Raw genomic sequence first — 24,084 nt, 5'->3', positions numbered from 1 at the left:
ACCCCTGCACAGTATGATTCAAGACAAGGGAATTCTCTATGCTGCCTGGGACCCTCCATTGTTTAAGTCATTGTTCTCTCTAGTTTATTTCTTCAATTCAGGTGTTGCGTGTGTGTGTACACAAATATATAGCACATATGTGTACATATATACATATACATAGATATGTACATGCATATACATATACGTCCCCCCCATGCCTACGTCCCCCCATGCCTCCAGTTTATAGTCTGACTATAGATGTGTGAACGCCTTAAAACAGACTTAATACTGTGAATCAGAAGCAGTGCAATGTAGCTGAAAAGGACACAGGTCTTTGAAGTCTAACAAACCCTGGCTCTGCCAGGTATTAGATCTGTGACTTCACCTCCCTGTGCCTCAGTTCCTGCTGTGTAACATGGGAATAAGAATGCCTCCATTATTGGTTGGAATGAGGATTAAAATAAGTGGTGATGATTGCTCACATTTCTGGAGCAGCAGCTATGCCAAAATGGTAACATAAATTATCTTATTTAATCCATGCAATATATGTAAAGCACTTAGTATTGTGACTTTCAATAAACAATAGTTATCTTCATGATTATTGATTATCAGAGCTGAAGTTTCCTGAGCATTCTGGCTTGTGTCGTCATCCATCCGTCAGTTCATATTGCATGACTCAGGTGCCAGGCACTGTGCCAGGCATGGGGGATGCAAAGATAAATAAGATGCAGCTCGTGTCCTGGGGAGTGCCCAGGTAGTGACAGATGGTGTATTTAAGTTGATGATTCCTGGGATAATTGGAGAACTACGGTCACAGGTGACCATCTTGAATAGGACAGGCTCTTCTCATGATGCCAAGTCTTTAATTCTCCCACGAGTCTGATTATTATTTACCTTTAGCAAGCCTGCTATTTTAGTCTCTTTTTTCCCTAAATACCTGAGACACATCCTACTAATGGCTGAATCAAGAAATAACTGAACGCTGTTTCCTGGGGAGTGGCTGTTGAACATGTTGCTCAGAGCCGTTGAAGACTAGGGCCTGTCAACGAGACATTAGCTGGGGGCAGACAATCTAAATGAATCACTGTCAACTTGCACAACAACCTACCAGGTGGGGGATTGTCCCAGTTTTACACATAAGGGCACTGAGGATCAGGCAGGCTTGGTAACTTGTCTAAGGACACCAGCTCTGATGGGAATAGCTGTAGGTACCAGCTGGAGGAATTCCTGCTGTCTTGGGACTTTCAATGATCAAATACAACAAAACATTTACAGTCCATGTTTACTTAAGTAAATAACGAATTTTCTTCTCTAGTTTGTTGGAAACTGTGATGAGTTGAGTAGTTGCCTCCAAACAGATACGTTTAAGTCCCAGCCCCTGGAACGTGTGAGTGTGACCTTATTTGGAAAAAGGGTCTTGGTTGATAATAATATGACACTGTAGACTGGAAATTTGCTAAGAGAGTAGATTTCAGGTGCTGTCATCACAAAAAAATAAAGTAACCATGTGATGAGATGGGATCTGCTCCCATCAGATGAGATGGATATGGTAACCTGTTTGACTGTCGTAATCCTTTCACTATGTATATTTTTATTTGAAAGAATGAACACTGTTTTACATGCCAAAAAAGAAAAAGGAAAAGTAAAAGGTGGATGCAATTAAGTTCAGATCTCGAGATGAGATCATTCTGGATTTAGGGTGAGCCCTAAGCCCAGTGGTAGGTGTCCTTATAAAAGAAGGGCTCGGCCAGGTGCAGTGGCTCACGCCTGTAATCCCAGCACTTTGGGAGCCCAAGGCGGGTGGATCATGAGGTCAGGAGATCAAGAACATCCTGGCCAACATGGTGAAACCCCATCTCTACTAAACACACACACACACACAAATTAGCTGGGTTTGGTGGCGCATGCCTGTAATCCCAGCTACTCAGGAGGCTGAGGCAGGAGAACAGCTTGAACCAGGGGGTCAGAGGTTACAGTGACCCGAGATTGTGCCAGTGCACTCCAGCCTGGCAACAGAGTGAGACTCCATCTCAAAAAAAAAAAAAAAAAGCTCAAGGTTCTTATAGGCTCTAGCCATTCCTGTTACTTAAGGCAGAACACCCCTTTGGAGTTGCTTCCTCCCTAAATATGTTTTTTTTTTCTCTATGCAGTCCCATTTTAAGTGAGCACCTGTTTTGGAGGCCTTGTAGTTACCAGCTGGAGGAATTCCTGCTGTGTTGAGTTATTGTCTCCTTGTTTCCAGGGAGTCCCATGCTGGCATTGTTTAGAGGTACCTGGAATAGTATTCACCTGGGATCAGCTCCCATCTGCTCTCCATCTGTCTCCTGATAGGTTCACTAAAGTTCTCTTAGATTTTTTCTCCCTTTGTTCTCTTCTCCTTTCCTTCTCTTCCTTCTTTCATTCCTCCCTTCTCCCTCCTGTCACTTTCTGTCCTCCCAAAGACTTGGTGCTGAATCTTAAGGGGCTTCAGAAATTAAAAGCACCTAAGAAGTGAAACGCTAAGGAAAACCTTAATACTGGCTTCTAGAATGGTTGGTAGGGGACTGTAGCACAATTTACTGTCTACTGTTGCATTTGAACTTGGGAACGAAATAGCTGTCATGTGAATATCTCAAGCTGTCAGACTATTGGACCTCAGAGATTAGGAGCTGGACCCCACAAAAATGTTGATTTTAGATGCACACCCTCCCTTCTAACCACCAGGAAGCATTTTCTGACATGGCTGGCTTTCGGCTGCCTTGTCAAATGGGTGGCTGACATCTGATCTGTGCTAGGCAAGCATTTTGGCAGAGGCAATTATATCCTTTGCTTATGATGCTACTTAAAATGTTACACATTTTTACTACTTGGCAGACACAGAATTCTACCCAGCCTGTAGGCTTTGATGGCAGTATTTTCATTTATTTTCTCCTTTTTTTAAATGACAGATTAGTGATTGGCTTGAAGGGAGTGCCATATCCACTTAGAAAAACCACCGGTGCTGTTTTCTGGATTTCTTAGTAGCTAATAAGAAGCCTAGTAGCTGATGTGACTGCTCCTCAGAGGGGGTGACCTAAGTGGACTCCCATTTTGATATAAACACTCTTTTTTTCCTTAAAAAAATCAATTTCATAGGCTGGACTTGAGTGACTGGGCAGGGGAGTTCTGGACTGAGGGATCTCCTAGACTAATTCTCCATGCTAGGTAGACTGGGTTTTGCTTCTGCTGTGTTTGCAGATAATTGGAGGCTGGAATGGAGTCCATGTCCTCATATCGTCCTTAGAACAGTTGGTTTTCTTTGAACTTAAGAACAAACATTGATTTCTTTTGGAAACAAAGGATCTTGTTCTTAGTCTACCATAAGCAGCCAAACAACGCTTGTCTGACGGGCTTTTGTGTCAAACTCTCAGCAAACAGCAGTTCCCCATGGCAGCATTTTTATGGGGCTTGCTCTGTAAGGCAGCCTAAGCCACCCTTGATTGGAAAAGCAGAGACCACAATTTCAAAGAGCAAGTGATTTTCATCCAACCTAAAAGAAGCTTAGGCTTTAAAGTGGAGAAAGGCAGTGTACCTTCCCATAGTGCTTAAAGCAGGGATATTCTGAAAAGAGAATTTGTCTCTCAGAGCATAATCTTGATTTTTGATTGAGTACTGATTCAACTTCCAGAGAGAGGATAGATTTAAGAGAGAAAAATAGAAAAAACAAATTATTAATGCTAAGTCGAGGTATTAAGAAACTTCTTTCCTGTGACAATGGTGGGAATAAATAGAGCAATACTCTTCGTCCAGGTGTCGGCGAATTACAGCATGCGGACCAAGTCCAGTGGCTGCTAGCTTTTGTAGGTAGAGTTTTACGGGAACACAGAGATGCCTGTTCATTTCCATGTTGTCTATGGCCTCTTTCACTTTACAATGGCCATGCTGAAGAGTTGCAGAAGAGAAACATGGCCCACAAAACTGAAAATATTTATTATCTGGCCCTTTACAGAGAAAATTTATTAACCTTGCAGTCGCCCATGCTCCAAACAGATAGTATTAAAAAGCTTTACTAAAGCAAGACCAGTGCACTCAAATTGGGCACATCAATGTTTCAATTTTAAACATTTTAAAACTCTATTACAGTATAAAAAGGGGGCAGTTGTTGCTTGTGGAATACATTTTTTTTTTTTTTTTTTTTTTTCTTATCTTTTCTCACCTGGTATCATAGGGAGAGGGGGAATGAGAAGAAGTTTTAAATCTCTGGGCCTGATCGTTTAAAAGGACACATAGTCCTCAGATTTATATCTCTGGGCCTGATTGTTTACATTTTTTAAGTGACAGAGAAAGCCTAAAAGGTATGCCTGGCTGATGAAGATTCAACAGATGCTTCTTGAGTTCTCTCCGTTAGGTATGTACCAGGCTGAGCCCTTAGGGAGAATACAAGGGTGATCAGACATGGTCCACGTTTTCCTCCAGGATGACGGCAAACACTAAGTGGTTGAACATCGCACTCTGGGATTGGGGAGCTGAGAATTCCAAGCGGGGGACAGGGAAAGCCTCCAGGGAGGAAAAGCCCTTTGTCTTGTAGTTTCCCATAAATGAATATGTACAAGTTACATGTTTTGAGATGTTTACTATTCCTTAGCTCATGTAGAATTCTAGAAGGAAAATCATTTCCATGCAGGATTCCAGTTCACACTGTGCTTGAGAAGTCTGACCACGTTCCTTTGCTTTGTTTTTCTTTCTTTCTCTGGGACCTTTTATGGTCCTTTCTCTGTGTCTCACCATCTAAAGTCCACAATGATGTACCTTACCGGGGTTTGTTTTTGGTATTTATCGTTCTGCTCTCTCTGTAGGTCTTTTTAATCTGGAACTTCATGTACCTCACCTTTGTATTCCCCGTTTCTTCTCCCTGGAACTGTATTAGGCAGATGTTGAGTCTCCTGGACTGATCGTATCTTTTTATTATCTCTTCTTTCCTACTGTCTATGTCTTTGTCTTTTTTGTTCATCTGTCAGGGAGACTTTAAAATTTTTATCTACTAAAGCTTCTACATAATTTTTATTATGATTTTTATATTTTTAATTTCCAAGAGCTCTTTCTTGAACTCTGATTAGAAAAATTGTTAACATCCTGTTTTTGTCTTTTTGGATACATCATCTCTTACCCTGCTTTGTTTGCAGGTTTCATCTGTGCCCTGCCTTCCCTTTATTTGTGTGTTTTTGTATCTAGCTTTCCTTAAATATCTGGTACCTTTGCTGTATGTTGTTATTTAAGGTTGAACCATAAACTAATTGGGTAGGGCTTGTTAATTGGGCTTCACTGAGGGTGACTGGAGTGAGCTGGGTTTTCATTGGTTGACCTCCAGTGTTAGCGTCTGGCCTTTACGTTGAGGCTGTTTGATTCCCTAGTGGAGGCTCTTCATACTCCTGCCCAGTGTATGTGAACCTGGCGTTCTGGAAGCTGTGCAGAAGGGCATAGGCGCTCACAGGTCAGTTCTTAGTCTTTCACATCATCTCCCTATTTTCCATCTGTTTGTTCAGCCATGCCCTCTACTCATCTGTTTTTCCAAAACCAGAGCCTCAGATAGTTGAAACTTCTGTCTTCCTCAAAAGTTGGAAAGGGGATTGTTTCCTGGCTTTCAAGGACGTGTGGAAACCTGGAGAGTTTAGCTTCTCTTTATCGGCACTTTCCACCTACTTGCCTGTTTCTAGCCCCATAGTTCACCTCCTGCCTTCTGCAGTACCTGGTGCCTCTAGTTTCAAAGCTTTGCAGGGCCCTGCCTGGTGAATGGGCTGCCTCTCATCAGCACCACCTTCTGCAGGTGTGTAGATTGAGCTGTCTTCAGCTCTGCAAGTCAGTATCTACTTTGCCACCTGCTTCCCATCTTCATAGAGTGGTGTGGTGTTCAGGTGCTCCTAGATGGAGTGTGTGTTCTTGTTTGTATTAGTGAGGGCTCTCTGGAGAAATAAAACCAGTAGGATGTCTGTCTGTCTGTCTACCTATCTGTCTATTTGTCTGTCTACCTATCAGTCAATCATCAGTCATCTATCTATCTTAGCAATCAATCAATCGATTGATGTAGTTTAGGGAATTGGTTCATGAAATTGTGGTGGCTGGCAAGTCTAAAATCTATAGGGCAGGGTGGCAGGCTGGAAATTCAGGTAAGAATTGATGTTACATTGTTGACCCCCCCAAATATGCAGACCAGCAGGCTGGAACTCAGATAGGATTTCTACACTGCAGTCTTTTTTTTTTTCTTTTTTTATTAATATACTTTAGGTTTTGGGGTACATGTGCACAATGTGCAGGTTTGTTACATATGTATCCATGTGCCATGTTGTTTTGCTGCACCCATTAACTCGTCATTTAGCATTAGTTATATCTCCTAATGCTGTCCCTCCCCCCTCCCCCCACCCCACAACAGTCCCCGGAGTGTGATGTTCCCCTTCCTGTGTCCATGAGTTCTCATTGTTCAGTTCCCACCTATGAGTGAGAACATGCAGTGTTTGGTTTTTTGTCCTTGCGATAGTTTACTGAGAATGATGTTTTCCAGTTTCATCCATGTCCCTACAAAGGACATGAACTCATCATTTTTTATGGCTGCATAGTATTCCTTGGTGTATATGTGCCACATTTTCTTAATCCAGTCTATCGTTGTTGGACATTTGGATTGGTTCCAAGTCTTTGCTCTTGTGAATAGTGCCGCAATAAACATACGTGTGCATGTGTCTTTATAGCAGCATGATTTATAGTCCTTTGGGTATATACCCACTAATGGGATGGCTGGGTCAAATGGTATTTCTAGTTCTAGATCCCTGAGGAATCGCCACACTGACTTCCACAATGGTTGAACTAGTTTACAGTCCCACCAACAGTGTAAAAGTGTTCCTATTTCTCCACATCCTCTCCAGCACTTGTTGTTTCCTGACTTTTTAATGATGGCCATTCTAACTGGTGTGAGATGGTATCTCACTGTGGTTTTGATTTGCATTTCTCTGATGGCCAGTGATGATGAGCATTTTTTCATGTGTTTTTTGGCTGCAGAAATGTCTTCTTTTGAGAAGTGTCTGTTCATGTCCTTTGCCCACTTTTTGATGGGGTTGTTTGTTTTTTTTCCTGTAAATTTGTTTGAGTTCATTGTAGATTCTGGATATTAGCCCTTTGTCAGATGAGTAGGTTGCAAAAATTTTCTCCCATTCTCTAGGTTGCCTGTTCACTCTGATGGTAATTTCTTTTGCTGTGCAGAAGCTCTTTAGTATAATTAGATCCCATTTGTCAATTTTGGCTTTTGTTGCCATTGCTTTTGGTGTTTTAGACACGAAGTCCTTGCCCACGCCTATGTCCTGAATGGTATTGCCTAGGTTTTCTTGTAGGATTTTAATGGTTTTAGGTCTAACATTTAAGTCTTTAATCCATCTTGAATTAATTTTTGTATAAGGTGTAAGGAAGGGATCCAGTTTCAGCTTTCTACATATGGCTAGCCAGTTTTCCCAGCACCATTTATTAAATAGGGAATCCTTTCCCCATTTCTTGTTTTTGTCAGGTTTGTCAAAGATCAGATAGTTGTAGATATGCGGCATCATTTCTGAGGGCTCTGTTCTGTTCCATTGATCTATGACTCTGTTGTGGTACCAGTACCATGCTGTTTTGGTTACTGTAGCCTTGTAGTATAGTTTGAAGTCAGGTAGCGTGATGCCTCCAGCTTTGTTCTTTTGGCTTAGGATTGACTTGGCGATGCGGGCTCTTTTTTGGTTCCCTATGAACTTTAAAGTAGTTTTTTCCAATTCTGTGAAGAAAGTCATTGGTAGCTTGATGGGGATGGCATTGAATCTGTAAATTACCTAGGGCAGTATGGCCATTTTCACGATATTGATTCTTCCAACCCATGAGCATGGAATGTTCTTCCATTTGTTTGTATCCTCTTTTATTTCATTGAACAGTGGTTTGTAGTTCTCCTTGAAGAGGTCCTTCACATCCCTTGTAAGTTGGATTCCTAGGTATTTTATTCTCTTTGAAGCAATTGTGAATGGGAGTTCACTCATGATTTGGCTCTCTGTTTGTCTGTGATTGGTGTACAAGAATGCTTGTGATTTCTGTAGATTGATTTTGTATCCTGAGACTTTGCTGAAGTTGCTAATCAGCTTAAGGAGATCTTGGGCTGAGACAATGGGCTTTTCTAGATATACAATCATGTCATCTGCAAACAGGGACAATTTGACTTCCTCTTTTCCTAATTGAATACCCTTTATTTCCTTCTCCTGCCTGATTGCTCTGGCCAGAACTTCCAGCACTATGTTGAATAGAAGTGGTGAGAGAGGGCATCCCTGTCTTGTGGCAGTTTTCAAAGGGAATGCTTCCAGTTTTTGCCCATTCAGTATGGTATTGGCTGTGGGTTTGTCATAGATAGCTGTTACTATTTTGAGATATGTCCCATCAATACCTAATTTATTGAGAGTTTTTAGCATGAAGGGTTGTTGAATTTTGTCAAAGGCCTTTTGTGCATCTATTGAGATAATCATGTGGTTTTTGTCTTTGGTTCTGTTTATATGCTGGATTACATTTATTGATTTGCATATGTTGAACCAGCCTTGCATCCCAGGGATGAAGCCCACTTGATCATGGTGGATAAGCTTTTTGATGTGCTGCTGGATTCGGTTTGCCAGTATTTTATTAAGGATTTTTGCATCAATGTTCATCAAGGATATTGGTCTGAAATTCTCTTTTTTGATTATGTCTCTGCCAGGCTTTGGTATCAGGACGATGCTGGCTTCATAAAATGTGTTAGGGAGGATTCCCTCTTTTTCTATCGATTGGAATAGTTTCAGAAGGAATGGTACCAGTTCCTCCTTGTACCTCTGGTAGAATTCGGCTGTGAATCCATCAGGTCCTGGACTCTTTTTGGTTGGTAAGCTGTTGATTATTGCCACAATTTCAGAGCCTGTTATTGGTCTATTCAGAGACTCAACTTCCTCCTGGTTTAGTCTTGGGAGGGTGTATTTGTCGAGGAATTTATCCATTTCTTCTAGATTTTCTAGTTTATTTGCATAGAGGTGTTTGTAGTATTCTCTGATGGTAGATTGTATTTCTGTGGGATCGGTGGTGATATCCTCTGTTTCATTTTTTATTGCATCTATTTGATTCTTCTCTCTTTTCTTCTTTATTAGTCTTGCTAGCGGTCTATCAATTTTGTTGATCTTTTCAAAAAACCAGCTCCTGGATTCATTAATTTTTTGAAGGGTTTTTTGTGTCTCTATTTCCTTCAGCTCTGCTCTGATTTTAGTGATTTCTAGCCTTCTGCTAGCTTTTGAATGTGTTTGCTCTTGCTTTTCTAGTTATTTTAATTGTGATGTTAGGGTGTCAATTTTGGATCTTTCCTGCTTTCTCTTGTGGGCATTTAGTGCTATAAATTTCCCTCTACACGCTACTTTGAATGTGTCCCAGAGATTCTGGTATGTTGTGTCTTTGTTCTCGTTGGTTTCAAAGAACATCTTTATTTCTGCCTTCATTTCATTATGTACCCAATAGTCATTCAGGAGTAGGTTGTTCAGTTTCCATGTAGTTGAGTGGTTTTGAGTGAGTTTCTTAATCCTGAGTTCTAGTTTGCTTGCACTGTGGTCTGAGAGACAGTTTGTTATAATTTCTGTTCTTTTTCATTTGCCGAGGAGAGCTTTACTTCCAACTATGTGGTCAATTTTGGAACAGGTGTGGTGCTGAAAAAAATGTATATTCTGTTGATTTGGGGTGGAGAGTTCTGTAGATGTCTATTAGGTCCACTTTGTGCAGAGCTGAGTTCAATTCCTGGATATCCTTGTTAACTTTCTGTCTCATTGATCTGTCTAATGTTGACAGTGGGGTGTTAAAATCTCCCATTATTATTGTGTGGGAGTTTAAGTCCCTTTGTAGGTCACTCAGGACTTGCTTTATGAATCTGGGTGCTCCTGTGTTGGGTGCATATATATTTAGATTAGTTAGCTCTCCTTGTTGAATTGATCCCTTTACCATTGTGTAATGGCCTTCTTTGTCTCTTTTGATCTTTGTTGGTTTAAAGTCTATTTTATCAGAGACTAGGATTGCAACCCCTGCCTTTTTTTGTTTTCCATTTGCTTGATAGATCTTCCTCCATCCCTTTATTTTGAGTCTATGTGTGTCTCTGCACGTGAGATGGGTTTCCTGAATACAGCACACTGATGGGTCCTGACTCCTTATCCAGTTTGCCAGCCTGTGTCTTTTAATTGGAGCATTTAGCCCATTTACATTTAAAGTTAATATTGTTATGTGTGAATCTGATCCTGTCATTATGATGTTAGTTGGTTATTTTGCTCGTTAGTTGATGCAGTTTCTTCCTAGCTTTTATGGTCTTTACAATTTGGCATGTTTTTGCAGGGGCTGGTACCGGTTGTTCCTTTCCCTGTTTAGTGCTTCCTTGAGGAGCTCTTTTAGGGCAGGCCTGGTGGTGACAAAATCACTCAGCGTTTGCTTGTCTGTAAAGTATTTTATTTCTCCTTCACTTATGAAGCTTAGTTTGGCTGGATATGAAATTCTGGGTTGAAAATTCTTTTCGTTAAGAATGTTGAATATCGGCCCCCACTCTCTTCTGGCTTGTAGAGTTTCTGCGGAGAGATCAGCTGTGAGTCTGATGGGCTTCCCTTTGTGGGTAACCCGACCTTTCTCTCTGGCTGCCCTTAACATTTTTTCCTTCATTTCAACTTTGGTGAATCTGACGATTATGTGTCTTGGAATTGCTCTTCTCGAGAAGTATCTTTGTGGCGTTCTCTGTATTTCCTGAATCTGAATGTTGGCCTGCCTTGCTAGATTGGGGAAGTTCTCCTGGATAATATCTTGCAGCGTGTTTTCCAACTTGGTTCCATTCTCCCCGTCATTTTCAGGTACACCAATCAGACGTAGGTTTGGTCTTTTCACATAGTCCCAAATTTCTTGGAGGCTTTGTTCATTTCTTTTTATTCTTTTTTCTCTAAACTTCCCTTCTAGCTTCATTTCATTCATTTCATCTTCCATCAGCGATACCCTTTCTTCCAGTTGATTGCATCTGCTACCGAGGCTTCTGCAATCTTCGCGTAGTTCTTGATACTTCAGCTCCATCAGCTCCTTTAAGCCCTTCTCTCCATTGGTTATTCTAGTTATCCATTCGTCTAATTTTTTTTTTTCAAAGTTTTTAACGTCTTTGCTATTGTTTTGAATTTCCTCCCATAGCTCGGAGTAGTTTGATCATCTGAAGCCTTCTTCTCTCAATTCGTCAAAGTCATCCTCCATCCAGCTTTGTTCCGTTGATGGTGAGGAACTGCGTTCCTTTGGAGGAGGAGAGGTGCTCTGCTTTTTAGAGTTTCCAGTTTTTCTGCTCTGTTTTTTCCCCATCTTTGTGGTTTTATCTACTTTTGGTCTTTGATGATGGTGATGTACAGATGGGTTTTTGGTGTGGATGTCCTTTCTGTTTGTTAGTTTTCCTTCTACCAGACAGGACCCTCAGCTGCAGGTCTGTTGGAGTTTACTAGAGGTCCACTCCAGACCCTGTTTGGCTGGGTGTCAGCAGCGCTGGCTGCAGAACAGCAGATTTTCGTGAGACCACAAATTCAGCTGTCTGATAGTTCCTCTGGAAGTTTTGTCTCAGAGGAGTACCTGGCCGAGTGACGTGTCAGTCTGTCCCTACTGGGGGGAGCCTCCCAGTTAGGCTGCTCGGGAGTGAGGGACCCACTTTAGGAGGCAGTCTGTCCGTTCTCAGATCTCCAGCTGGGTGATGGGAGAACCACTACTCTCTTCAAAGCTGTCAGTCAGACAGGGACATTTAAGTCTGCAGAGGTTCCTGCTGAGTTTTTGTTTGTCTGTGCCCTGCCCCCAGAGGTGGAGCCTACAGAGGCAGGCAGGCCTCCTTGAGCTGTGGTGGGCTCCACCCAGTTCGAGCTTCCTGGCTGCTTTGTTTACCTAAGCAAGCCTGGGCAATGGCGGGCGCCCCTCCCCCAACCTCGCTGCCTCCTTGCAGTTTGATCTCAGACTGCTGTGCTAGCAATCGGCGAGACTCCGTGGGCATAGGACCCTCCGAGCCAGGTGCGGGACACAATCTCCTAGTGTGCCGTTTTCCAGGCCCATTGGAAAAGCGCAGTATTAGGGTGGGACTGACCCGATATTCCAGGTGCCGTCTGTTACCCCTTTCTTTGACTAAGAAATGGAACTCCCTGACCCCTTGCGCTTCCTGAGTGAGGCAATGCCTCGCCCTGCTTCGGCTCGTGCACAGTGCGCTTCACTGACTGTCCTGCACCCACTGTTTGGCACTCCCTAGTGAGATGAAACCGGTACCTCAAACAGAAATGCAGAAATCACCTGTCTTCTGTGTTGCTCAGGCTGGGAGCTGTAGACCAGAGCTGTTCCTATTCGGCCATCTTGACTCCACCCCCTACACTGCAGTCTTGAGGCAGAATTCCTTCTTATCCGGGAAACCTGAATCTTTACTCTTAAGGCCTTCAACTGATTGGATGAGGCCCCTCACATTATATAAAGGGTAATAAATAATACCCTCCATAATTTCTTACTTAAAGTCAATTGATTGCAAGCGTTCCTCACTGCTAAAAATACCTTTACAGTAACATCTAGGCTGGTGTGTGTTTGACTGAACAACTGGCCACCATAGTCTAGCCAAGTTGACACATAAAGTTACCGATCACACTGTTCTTCCTTTCTTCCTGCATCATTTTAAAGTCACAAATACCATCATGATGGTCTAATGCATTCTTTGTAGAGGAATCAGTTTTTAGAGAGTTCTTGCTTTGCCTCAGTGTTATTACTATTGATAGCAGAGTCCTTGAGGGTGGAGGATACAGACTATAGGGTCTTTTACCAGCTGCGTGTCTGGGAGTTTGCTTTTGCTGAAGGAATCTAAGTAGGTTTTAACTATGAATAGAGAAATTATCACATGATAGCATGCATCTATGCCAGGTTTAATGCCATTGAGCATGAATATTCAGTATTATAAACCAGCTGGTTCTTAGAGTGGTTGGGCAGGCCTTTGCATAAAGAAAGAGGAAACAGGAAAGTAGAGGAAATTGCAAGATTTGTTTGTTTTGCATCATTTAATGGAATGAAATTGCTGTCAAGGGGTTTTGTTGGTAGATGGGAAATTTGAAAAATGCCACTCTCTTTCCTTTTTGTTTTTGAGATGGAGTCTCGCTCTGCCGCGCAGGCTGGAGTGCAGCGGCGCGATCTCGGCTCACTGCAACCTCTGCCTCCCGGGTTCTTGCCATTCTCCTGCCTCAGCCTCTTGAGTAGCTGGGACTAGAGGCGCCAGCCACCACGCCCGGCTAATTTTTTATATTTTTAGTAGAGACAGGGTTTCACCGTGTTAGCCAGGATGGTCTCAATCTCCTGAGCTCGTGATCTGCCCACCTCAGCCTCCCAAAGTGCTGGGATTACAGACGTGAGCCACCGTGCCCGGCTGCCACTCTCCTTTATTTTAAGAATTGTATAAAATGGCATGGGCTGCTTAGGTCATTTGTTCCAACAGGACACATTGGTGGCCATGTGTCTGAGGTCACCTCAACTTGTGTGGTTTCTCTTATAATTTAAAAATGAAAGCTCCCAGGTTCACTGATATGTCAGGAGATATCAGCGAACTTGACAAGATCCCCTCATGGTTTTTTCCCTGAATTTTTAGAACCCTACATCTCAAGCTTCCAAGACAATTGCAGAGGTTCTGGGAAGCAACAACAGTTGTTTTGCCAAATAAAGGAAGACTCCCCCTAGATCCTGGGAGGCTTGCTTTGGGCATGCCAAACCCCTGGAGGGAATGTTCGTTTAAAGCTGAATCAGACCTCTTTGGAGGGCAATGTTTCTCAACTTGTTTTTCTTTTTTTTTTTTTTTCATCACTGCCTCCTCCCCATGGAGCCTTTTTAGATTTTTTAAAAATAATTCCCCACCATAAAATGTTAATGCCACAGATATACTGTATATCTGTTTATGTCTTAAAAATACAAGCATCTAGGTTCACAGTCATGTTAAGGGACATCAGCGTACTAGGCAAGAGCCCCTCATGTTTTTTTTTTATTTCCTAATGATTTTTTTTCCCTAAATAATTGTAATATCTAAGATTTTAAGATCTCCCCAGGAACCAATTTGCATCTCCTCAGGGGGCATATGAGAATGCATGTTCTAGGGCAGTGGTTCTCCACTGGGCAGTTTTGCACCGCCCCACCCCACCGCCCAGGGGACATTTAGCAATGTCTGGAGACATTTTTGGTTGCCACAAGTGTGCATGTGTGTGCGTGCGTGCATGTGTAGCAGGGGGTGCTATTGGCATCTCAAGCACAGAGGTCAAGGATGCTGCTGAATATCCTGCAGGGCACAGGACAGCCCCTGTGGTAAAGAATTATCTGGCCTCAAATGTGAATAGTGTCCAGGCTGAGGAAGCCTGTTCTAGGGTAATTAGGCAAATATATGAAAGAAATTGACCACTGTGTTAAATTCATCCACTCTCCAAGTTCCTGGTCTGAATAAGTAGAATATTTTTAGCAATGGATACTGTTTAATTAATTCAAAATACTCTGTCTCAAATAAATAGCTCACTATTTGATTTCTATGGAAAAAAAGATCAGAGTCAGATTAAAGGTTATAATTAAAACCCAGTACAAAGCCAGAAATAGTGACTCATGTCTGTAATCTCAGTGCTATGGGAGGCTGAGGTAGGAGGACCTCTTTAGGCCAGGAGTTCGAGACCAACCTTGGCAACATAGTAAGACCGTGTCTCTAGAAAATATTTTTTTGGTATACAGCACAGCAGCTCCTTCGCTGAGATCTATTGAAAGCCCTCAACACAAGGGCTTGTAAAAAAAGAAAAAACAAAAAATAATAAAAGAAACAAAAAAAGTTTTAAAAAGAAGCCAGGGATTGTGGCACACACCTGTAATCCTAGTTATTAGGAGATGGGAAGATCGCATGAACCTGTGAGTTTGAGGCTGAAGTGAGCTATGATTGCACCTCTGCACTCCAGCCTGGGCAACAGAGCAAGACCTGTTTCAAACAAACAAACAAAAATCCAATGCCTCTTTCTTTCAACTTTATATTATACAACATTTTAGGCATATGAAAGACAGCAATGTCTAGTGAATCCTCATCCCCCGCGGGTACAGCATTCTGCCCTTCTTATATCCTGTCCTTCTCTACCCATTTCTCACCACCATTCAATGATGATGATTCTTAAAGTTATTTTAACATTTTAAGGTAAAATTAGCATCAAAATGCATAAATCGTAACCATTCAGTTTTTACAAATGGACACACTGTATAACCCATATTCCTATCACAATACAGAATATTTCCGTAACACCGAAATCTCTCTTATGTCCATTTCCAGTCAAACTTCATCCCCATGAGGCAGCCACTGTTCAGGGATTTTTTTGTGTGTGTGTCTTTTTTAAATTTCAGATTAGTTTTGCCTATTTTAGAACTTCATAGAAATAGGATCACATAGTATGTGCTCTTTTATGTCTGACAGCTTTGGCTCAGTATGTCTTGAAATCCATATATGTTAAGTATCAGTAACGCATTCTTTTTTATTGTTGAAATATATTTCACTATAATGAGTATCACACATGTTCTTTATCCATCTTATCTTTGCTAAACATTTGGGTTGTTCTAGTTTGTTCAGTTGTGAATAAAGCTGCCCTGAACATTTGTGTGCAATTATTTAGTGGACATATGTTTTCACTTATCTTGGCTAAGTATCTATAAGTGGCATTGCTTGGTTAAAAGTGAGGTCTGTGTTTAACATTGGAAGAAACCATCCAGCCTTTTTAGTAAATGCTTGTGTCAGTTGGCATTCCCATGGGCAATCTATGAAAATTCCAGTACTCCATGTCTTCACCGACATTTGGTGTCATCACTCTTTTCAATTTTAGTCATTTTGGTAGGTGCATAGTGGTATCTCTGTAGTTGTAATTTGCATTTCCCTGATGACTAATGATGCTGTGCACCTTGTCATTTGCATACAGGCTGTTCACTTATCTTACTGTATTAATTGGTGGAGTTTCTCCATATTCTGTTTGCAAGCCTTCTGTCAGATAATTTTTCATGCCTATTTTCTTCTATCAATAGCATGCCTGTCATTTTCTTATTTATTTATTTATTTTTTTATTTATTTTTGAGATGGAGTCTTGCTCTGTCGCCAGGCTGAAGTGCAGTGGCACCATCTCGGCTCACTGCAACCTCCGGCTCACTGCAACCTCCACCTCCTGGGTTCAGGTGATTCTCCTGCCTCAGCCTCGTGAGTAGCTGGGACTACAGGCACATGACACCATGCCTAGCTAATTTTTGTATTTTTAGTAGAGACGGGGATTCACCGTGTTGGCCAGGATAGTCTCAATCTCTTGACCTCGTGATCCGACCGCCTCAGCCTCCCAAAGTGCTGGGATTACAGGCATGAGCCACCGCGCCTGGCAGCTTGTCATTTTCTTAATGATGTCTTTCGATGAGCAGCGGCTTTTAATTTTGATTAAATCTAATTTACTACTTTATTCTTTTATGGCTATTGTACTCTGTGTCCTAAGAAACCTTTTCCTCCCCTCAAGTTACAAATCTGTCTTCATATGTTTTCTTTAAAACATTATGGCTTTTATATTTAGGCTTTTCTCTAATTTTTGTTTATAGTATGAGGTAGAGTTTGAAGTTCATATCTTTTCATATCAGTATTCATGTATTCAGCACCATTTGTTGAGATGACTTTCCTTTCACTATCAAATTACTTTGGTGTTTTTGCAAAAATTAATAGACTGTATAAGTTTGGATCTACTTCTGTACTCTGCATACTATTCATTAATCTGTGTTCTTATCCTTATTCAGGAACCACACTACATATATATATATATATATATATATATATATATATATATATTTTATACTTTTAAGTTCTGGGATACATGTGCAGAACGTGCAGGTTTGTTACGTAGGTATACACGTGCCATGGTGGTTTGCTGCACCCATCAACCCATCATCTACATTAGGTATTTCTCCTAATGCTATCCCTCCTCTAACCCCTACGCCCCCAGCAGGCCCTGGTGTGTGATGTTCCCCTCCCTGTGTCCATGTGTTCTCATTGTTCAGCTCCCACTTATGAGTGAGAACATGCGGTGTTTGGTTTTCTGTTCCTGTGTTAGTTTACGAAGATTGATGGCTTCCAGCTTCATCCATGTCCCTGCAAAGGACATGAACTCATCCATTTTTATGGCTGTATAGTATTCCATGGTGTATATGTACCACATTTTGTTTATCCATTCTATCGTTGATGGGCATTTGGGTTGGTTCCAAGTCTTTGCTATTGTGAATAGTGCTGCAATAAACGTATGGAACCACACTATATTGATTAGTATAGCATTATATTAGATCTTGACATCAGATGAGATCTTTATTTAAATAAATTCATTTGAAATAAATTCATTTGAAATAAATTTCACATATGAGTCAATTCACCTATTTAAAATGGTTTATGGTATATGTTTTTAGTATATTGTCTATTATATATTCACAGCATTTTCACAATCACTACAATCTAATTTCACAAAATTTTTTGTCTGTCATAAAATAAAACCTGAATCCATTAGCTCTCTCCCTCCACCTTTCCCCACCCTTCTCTATCCCCAGACCTAAACAAACATTAATTTACTTACTGTCTCTATAATTTGCCTATTCTGGACATTTCATATAAATGAAATAATACAATCTGTAGTCATTTGTGACTGATTTCTTTCACTTGGCATAATGTTTTCAAGATTCATGATGTAGCATGAATTAGTACTTTATTTTTTATTGCTCAATAATCTTTTATTATGTGGATATAGATCACATTTTATTTATCCATGAATCTAAGTCATTTGATGGACATTTGGGTTGTTTCCAGCTTTTGGCTATTATGAATAATGCTGCTACAAAAATAGTATACAAGTTTTTGTGTGGATATATGTTTTCTCTTGAGTACATATCAGGTAGGTGCAAAAGTAATTGCAGTTTTTGCCACTGAAGGTGATAATAACTAAGAATGGAATTGATGGGCATATGGTAACTCTGGGTATAAATTTGAGGAACTGCCAACCTGCTCCGTTACAACTGCCCATTTTATATTCTGACCAACAGACTGACATCTAATATTTCCACATCCTTGCCACCATTTGTTATATTCCATCTTTTATATTATAGCCATGCTAATTGGTGTGAAATGGTATCTGATTATGATTTTGATTTATGTTTACCTAATGACTAATGAGGTTGAATACCTTTTCATGTACTTATTGGCCGTTTGTATATCTTATCTGTAAAATTTTCTATGCAAATCCTTTGCCCATTTTTAAATCCGGTTATGTGTCTTTTTATTACTGAAGTTTAAGTGTGGTTTTACATATTGTAGATACAAGACCATTCTCAAATATGTGATTTGCAAATATCTTCTCCCATTCTGTGGGTTGTATTTTTACTCTCACGATAGTATTGTTTACAGCAAAAAGCTTTAAATTTTGATGTAGTCAAATTTATCTATTTTTCCCCTTTGTTATCTGTGCTTTTGTCATAATATCTAAGAAACAATTTACTAACCCAAGGTCACATTTTTCCTATATAGCTCTCTTGTCTCCCCCTATTTTCATGCTGTTATTACTGTACATATTGTATCTTTATATATTACAAACCCAATAATATGTTGTTACAATTATTATTTATATAATGTTATGTGTTTTAAAGAAGCTGAGGGAAAAAAGGACAGCAAATATATATTCCTAGAATTTGTTATATTTACCTTCTTACCATATTTGGTTCTTTTCGTTTGTTCCTGTGGATTCGAGTTACCATCTGGTTTCATTTCCTTAGTCCAGTCCGGCTTTGCTCCCACATACTTCTTTTGTGCTGCTATTAGCAAATATATTATCTTTCCATATGTTGTAGGAACAACAATGCAATTACATATGTATTGTTCTTTATTACTGCTTTTTAAATCAGTTAAGAAAGGAGAAGAAAGATGCATTTATATTGTCTTTTATAATTACATAATTAACTTTATTGGTGTTCTTTGTTTTTTGTGTACGATTTCAAATTACTATCTGGGATCACTTGTTTGTGGTCTAAAAACTTTAGTATTTTTTGTGAGGTGGGTCTGCTAGCAATGAATTCTCTCACTTTTAGTTTTTGTTTCTCTGGGAACATCTTTATTTTGCCTGCATATTTGAACAATGATTTTGTCTTGACTTTTTTTTTCCTTGAGTATGTTGTTCTGTTTTCTTCTGGAGTTATTTCCATTGGGAAGTGAGCTGTTCATCTTATTAGGGTTCCCTTGTAAGTGACAAATCATTTTTCCTCTTGTTGCTTTAAACATTTTTTCCTTCTTTGGCATTCCTCATTTTTATTATGACTTATCTGTATGTGGATCTTTTTGTGTTTATCTACTTGGAGTTCATTGAGCTCCTTGGATGTATACATTAATGTTTATCATCAAATTTAGGATGTTTTCAGCCATTATCTCTTTGCATATTTTTTTCTTCTCCCCCTCCTCTCTTACCACTTCTTCAGGTACCTCCATTACATCTACATTGGTATGCTTAAATGTGTCCTATATTTCTGTAAGACTTTTTATTTCTCTTTTTTTTTCCTTCTGTTTGTTGGATTGGAAGATTGCTATTGAACTATCTTAAATTTGCTGATTCTTAGTTCTTTGTTTCCAATCTGCTGCTAAGGCCCTCTGGTAAATTTTTCCCTTCAGTTGTACTTTTCAATTCCAGAGTTTCTATTTGGTTCTCTTTTATAATTTGTGTCTTTATTGATATTCTTAATTTGATGAGACATTGTCATCATCCCTTCCATCCCTTCCTGAGGCATTCTTTCCTTTAGTTCTCTGAATAGAATTATAATGGCTACTTTGAAGTCTTTGTTAAATCTGGCATCTGGTGGCCCTCACAGGCAGTTTCTGTTGCCTCCTTTTTCTCCTGGTGTATGATCGGACTTTCCTATTTCTTTGCATGTCTCTTTTTGTTGTTGTTGTTGGAGACCAATGAATTTAGGTAATAGAGCAATTCTCAGTACTATTCACCTTGCATTCTAAAGCTTATTATTGTCATTTGCAATGAATGGCTGGATTATTTTAGCGAAGTCTATTTTCCCCACATATGAGGCCTCTGGTGGTGGTATTATTATTATGTTCAAGTATTTTCTACATTCCCTTGTGATTACCTTTATCTGTGGGCTATTTAGGAGTTGATTGCTTACTTTCCAAATATTTAAGGCTTTGCTACTTATCTTAATGTTATAAATTTTTAATTTAGTTTTATTGTGAATAGAAAGCATATGAAATTTTACTCTCTTGACATTTATTGAGATTTGTTTTATTGCTCAATGTATAGTTTATCTTGGTGGATGTTCTATGCACACCTGAAAATTTATTCTGCATCTGTTGGGTGTTGCATTCCAAGTGTCAATTACTTAAAATGATGTTGTTCAGAGATTTTTGGTCCTTGCTTTTTGTGTGTGTGTCTTATTCTATCGATCACTGAGAGTAGAGTTTGAGAGTCTTCAACTATGATTGTAGATTTGTCTGTTTCTCCTTTTAGTTCTGTGAGGTTTTGCTTCATATATTTTGGAACTCTGTTTATAGGCACATTCATATTTATGATTATCATGTCTTCTTGATATTTTGAGTCTTTTTTTCCAATATTAAATGTCCTCGTTTTTTATTTTATCTCTTCCTGTTTCATGATGTGACTTCATGTGGATGCAAAGCCCCTAGGATCATCAATTGTGAAACCTTTTAATAACAGAGTTCTTGTTCTTAACCCTTGGTGATGGAGTGGACTTAAATTATAAAGGGATTGGATAGCAGCTATTTTGTGTGGTTTTCTTTTATTGCTGCTTCAAATTATTGACTTATAACAGTCTTCCAAATTTGAGTTTAGAGATCATTCAAGACATTTCAAAAATAGAAATTCAAAATTACCACGTGTCCTTTGTAATGGACATCTTTTGGGAAATGGACATCTATAAAATATTGATGAAAGAAATTAAAGACATAAATAAATGGAAAGATAGTTTATGCTTGTGAAGAATCAGTATTGTCAAAATGTTTATATTATCCAAAGCAATCTAGAGGTTCAATGCAATCTCTATCAAAATTCCAATGGTATTTTTCACAGAAATAGAAAAAAAATCCTAAGTTTTGCATGAAAAGACAGAAGACCCTAGATAGGTAAATCAATCTTGAGCAAGAAGAAGAAAGCTAGAGGCATAACACTTCCTGATTTCAAATTATATTATAAAACTGTAATAATAAAAACAGTATAATACTGGCATAAAAACAGACCAATGGAATAGAATAGTAAGCCCAGAAATAAACTGATGCATATAGGGTCAACTAATTTTTGACAAACACTCCAACAACACACCAGAGGGAAAAGGTACTCTGTTCAATAAATGGTATTGGGAAAATTGGATATCTACATGCAAAAACAAATGAAATTGGATCTTTATCTTATATCATACACAAAAATCAATTAAAAATGAATTAAGGATTTAAACATAAAACCTGAAACCATCAAACACCTAGAAGAAAACATAGGGAAATAAGATCCTCAACTTTGGTCTTCTTGGCAATGGTTTTTTAGCATATGATACCTAAAGCACAGGCAAAAAAAAAAAAAAAAAAAAAAAAGCAAAAATAAACAAGTAGGATTACAAAAAAACTAATGTTTTTGCACAGTAAAGGAAGCAATAAACAAAATGAAAAGACAACCTTGAAGTGGGAGACAATACTTGCAAACCATATATCAAATAAGAGGTTAACCTCAAAAATATGAAGAACTCATACAACTAAATGGCAAAAAGACAAATAACCCAATTAAAAAGCGGGCAAAAGACCTGAATAGACATTGTCCTAAAGAAAGCTACAAATCTCCAGCAGATATATTAACAGCACTAATTATGAGGGAAATGCCATTCAGAACTGTAGTGAGGTGTCATCACACATCTGTTAGGATGGCTATTATCAAATAGACAAGAGATAATAAATGTTGGTGAAGTTGTGGAGGAAAGAGAACCCTTTTACAATGTTGGTGGGAATGTAAATTGATATAGCCCTTATGAAAAACAGTGTAGAGCTTCCTAAAGAAATTAAAAATGTAACTACCATATGATCCAGCAATCTCACTTCTGAATCCATATCCAAAGGAAATGAAATCTATGTGTCAAAGAGATATCCATACCACCAAATTCATTGCAGCATTATTCACAATAGCCAAGATATGGAAACACCCTGTCAATGGATGAATGAATAAAGAAAATGTGATAGATATAGATATACAATTAAATATTATTCAGCTTCGAAAAAAGAAAAGGAAATTCTACTATTTGTAACAACATGGATGAACCTAGAGGACATTATGCTAAGCATAATAAGACAGACACAGAAAGACAACTACTGCATGATCTTACATACGTAGATGTGAAATCTAAAAAAGTTGAACTCATCAAAGCAGAGATTAGAAAGTTGATTGCCAGGGGCTGTGGGGTTGGGGAAAATGGAGAGATGTTGGTCAAAGTGTACAAACTTATAATCATAAGATGAATACATTCTGAAAACCCAATGTACAGGAAGCGAGTATAATCAGTAATGTATACTTGAAATTTGCAAACAGCATAGATCTTAAGCATTCTCACCCCTCCCCCAAAGGTAACTATGTGAGGTGATGGATATGTACATCAGCTTGCTCGTGGCAATCTTTTCACAATAAATACATATATCAAAATATCACATTGTATGCTTTGAATATATACAATTATTATTTGTCAATTATAGCTCAATAAAGCTGAAAACAATTAAAGATCTAAATACCATGAGCGAGCACTGTTCCACATTCCCTTTTTCTGGAAATTGTCCCAATCCTGAGCTGGGTGTCCATCCTCAGCCAGGGCCCTGCTACAGAAACCTTCTGTTTTGGGTTCAGAACCACCAGGCCGTTTCTTTGTGTGTGTGTGTGTGTGTGTGTGTGTGTGTGTGTTTTCAGATTCATATCTAGTATGCATTTCCTTAGAACCAGAATATTTTCTTTTCCCTTTTGGATAGAACTCATAAGTCTGGAGAAGTCCTTCCCATGGGGGCCTCCACAGCAAACATTTCCTTCCAGGCTTGCTTCCTTATGCCTCCCGGTAAGGCTGGGGCTGCCTCTCTTGGCATCTCCTTGGAAAATGCAAACTCATTTGAATGTTAGCCAGAACCATCATAATTAGGGAGTTAAGTCTGCCAAAGGAAAATGAAACAGATCATTCTATAGCCAAGTATGTGCCATCTTTGGATGATTCAGACCAATGCTTCTTTCCTTTCATCAGCCTTCAGAGTCTGCTAATTAGTGCTAAATAGCACCTTCCCTCTATGCCAGCAGCAGATTTAGTACTGGAGATATAGATGTAGAACAGGCGTTTCATGTTTTTGGAGAATGACATTCTAGAATGATCATGTAAGGTCCCTCCTCAGCTTGAACTCTGCAGTGTCTTCCAGTGCACCTGAGAGAAAACTCAGGCCCTTTCACATGGTCTTCAGGCCCTTCCAGGATCTGGCTCCTGCTGTCTCTTCAACCTCATGTCCTTCTCCCCTCCTCCTTATACATTACATTCTAGCCACCCTGTCCTTTTCATGATAATGCAAACGGCTATCATTTATTAAGTATGTGAAATGTGTCAGGTTTTGTGTTAAGGGCCTTAAAGGCTTTATTTCATTTAATCTTCAAAATCTCTGAGGTCTTTACTGTTAGCCCTATTGTCCAGTTGAGGAAACTGAGAGAGGGCAATAATTTATCTCAGTGTCAACAGCCAGCATGTCACGGAGCTGGCATTGATACCCAGATCATCTGACATCAGAACCCAAACCCTTGATTTCAGAGCTCAGCTCTTGCCAGCAGACTCCACAGGAGATATTACTTCTCTTTCCTTCCTTGGCCTTTGCACTTGCCCTTCTCCCATATTTCCCACATGCTGTCAGAAGCCCATACATGCTAATTCCTTCAGCCCTTACTGTGTCCCTGCACACCTGTCTGATTTCCAACTAGTGGCAGCTGGACCTTCCTCTCTGAGGGCTTCTGCTGGCTGCCAGAACCCACGCTGCCTGTGCTTGTGGGGAACTGG

General features: G+C 39.7%; 1 protein-coding gene across 11 annotated transcripts in view; it reads left to right on the top strand.

Annotated features, from left to right (window-relative positions):
• Window positions 1–24,084, top strand: part of PLPP4 (phospholipid phosphatase 4) — a 148,785-nt gene that overhangs the window by 67,551 nt on the left and 57,150 nt on the right. The window lies entirely within an intron of this gene.

The sequence above is a fragment of the Symphalangus syndactylus genome, chromosome 2, assembly GCF_028878055.3.
Source record: "Symphalangus syndactylus isolate Jambi chromosome 2, NHGRI_mSymSyn1-v2.1_pri, whole genome shotgun sequence".
Lineage (NCBI taxonomy): Eukaryota > Metazoa > Chordata > Mammalia > Primates > Hylobatidae > Symphalangus > Symphalangus syndactylus.
This window is presented reverse-complemented; position numbering and strand designations above follow the sequence as displayed.